The sequence below is a fragment of the Mus caroli genome, chromosome 14, assembly GCF_900094665.2.
Source record: "Mus caroli chromosome 14, CAROLI_EIJ_v1.1, whole genome shotgun sequence".
In the NCBI taxonomy this organism is placed as follows: Eukaryota; Metazoa; Chordata; class Mammalia; order Rodentia; family Muridae; genus Mus; species Mus caroli.
Window position 1 is genome coordinate 78,958,685 of NC_034583.1, and position 2,711 is coordinate 78,961,395.

The following is a 2,711-nucleotide window of genomic DNA, read 5'->3' on the forward strand; positions in this document are numbered from 1 at the left end:
GGACTTGTCAAGGAGCTGCCAGGAGGATGGTCATATTGAATTGTCTATGGAAGAGGAGCAGAATGTGTCACCATAGGATGGAACTAATAGCAGTGCATCAAAGCAATGGAAGTACAGATTTCTCCTTATTTTAAGGTCAGACTTTTACATGCTATAGGCCTTAGTTGGGATTTTTTTTGTGAAGAGACACCATGAGCATGGCAGCTCTAATAAGGGAAAACTTTTAGTTGGGGCTGGATTACAATTTCAGAGGTTTAGACAGTTGTCATCATGGTGGAAAGCATGGAAGTTTGCGGGCAGACAAGGTGCTGGAAATGCTGAGAGTTGTACATTTTTATTTGAAGGCAGTAGAAGAACTTGTTGGAGCTGGAGCATAGGAAACCTCAAAGCCCACTTTGACAGTCACATACTTCTTCCAACAAAGCCATACCTACTCCAACAAGACTACACTGCCTATGAGTCTATGGGAGTCATCGCTATTCAAACCACCTGGTTATTGTACTCAGCATCTAGTATTTTGTTTTAGGTCACCTTAATCACTAGCACTGACATTAATATTGCATGACAGAGATTTAACAATACTGATGGGGTTTTGAGATTTATCATATAAATTTAGTACATATAAAGTTAATCCAATGTTAATTTTTTTCAGTTTAAATAATATACAGTTATTCCAACATCTTTTAATTAAAAGTAAAATCTTTAAATAGAACATAAGAAAAAAAGAAAGGCTGGGCAGTGGTGGCACAGGCCTTTGATCTCAGCACTGGGGAGGAAAAGGCAGGCAGATCTTTGAGTTTGAGGCTAGCCTCGTCTACAGAGTGAGTTCAAGAGAGCCAGGGCTACACAGAGAAACCTTGTCTTGAAAAACAAACAAACAAACAAAAGATTGTGTAATATTTAGCAGCTTTTCAAATGAGCAGTAATAACAATGATAGGAAAGATTATCATATGAATAGTTGTGGTGCTACACTTTTTATGTATTGTCATTTAATATTAATGAAATAAATTATTTTATTTTTACATTTAAATACAAATTTTCAATAAAAGATAATAGTCACATTTAATTTTAAAATGGGGTCTCATGTGCCCACTGTAATAGTGAACTTGACCTGTAATAGTGAACTTGAACTGTAATAGTGAACTTGAATTTCTGATGCTTCTGCACCCAACTTCTAGAATCCTGGTACTGCAGGCCTAAATCATTATGCCTGGCTTATTCAATGATAAGGATAAAGCTCGGCATTGTGTGTATCTTGGCAAGTATTCTCCCAATTGAATTTTGAGATCCCCTATTCCCTAAACTTTATTTTTTATTGTATTTTGTAAAATTAATTTATTTTTTTTACACTCCATATTTTATTACCCTTCCATCCACCCTCCGACTGCTCCACATCCCACACCTCCTCCCCACTCCACCCTGTCTCCATGTGGATGCACCCCTCCCCCCCACACACACACCTGACCTTTAAACTCCCTGGGGCCTCCAGTTAAGGATTAGGTGAATTATCTCTGAATGAAGACAGACCCTATTGTATGTGTGTTGGGGGCCTCTTATAAGCCAGTGTATGTTGCTTGGTTGGTAGTCCAGTGTTTGAGAGATTTCAGGGGTCCATATTAGTTGAGACTCCTGGTCCTCCTCCAGGATCGCCTTTCTCCTCAGCTTCTTTCAGCCTTCCCTAATTCAACAGCAGGGGTCAGCTGTTTCTATCCATTGGCTGGGTGTAAATATCTGCATCTGACTCATTCAGCTGCTTGTTGGGTCTTTCAGAGGGCAGTCATTCTAGGTCCCTTTATGTGAGCTCTACATAGTCTCAGTAATAGTGTCAGGCCTTGGAACCTCCCCTTGAGCTGGATCCCACTTTGGGCCTATTGCTGGACTTTCTTTTCCTCAGGATCCTCTCCATTTCCATCTGTGAAAATTCTTTCAGACAGGAAGAATTATGGGTCAGCGTTGTGTCGGTGAGATGGCAACCTCATCCCTCACCTATTGTCCTGTCTTCCTGCTGGGGTGGGCTCTATAAGTTCCCTCTCCTTACCATCTAGTATTAAATCTAAGGTCTCTCCCTTTGAGTCCTGAGAGTCTTTGACCTCCCAAATCTCTTGTGCATTTTGGAGGGTCCCCCTGACCTCCTATCTCCTGAGGTTGCCTGTTTCCATTCTTTCTGCTGGCCCTCAAGGCTTCAGTCCTTTTCCCTCACCCAATACCAGATCAGGTTTTGAGACAGGGTCACTCTGTATAGCCATGTCTGTCCTGGAACTCACTCTGTAGACCAGGCTAGCCTTGAACTCAGAAATCTGCCTGCCTCTGCCTCCCAAGTGCTGGGATTAAAGGCATGGACCACCACTGCCCAGCCTAAACTTTATTTTTTAAATCAAGAAAACATATAGTGTATATCTTTCAAAGTTGTCACTTTAAAACATTTTATATAATTATATATATATACATATGTATATACTATTTGAATATTTACATATATGTACATATGTACACATATATATATGTGAATATATAGTATTTTCAATTCCATTATGTTTTGGATATTATCTTAATTTTATTTGTACTTAAATATTCTCCTGATGTGTCTTAAAGATCTTTAAACTTACTGAAACAAAGTTTTAGGATTTGAAACTCCCATATGTGGGAAATTCGACTGCACAACCTCTATATAGTTCATAGAAATGCACTCTTCCTTTATCTGACAAAGGTT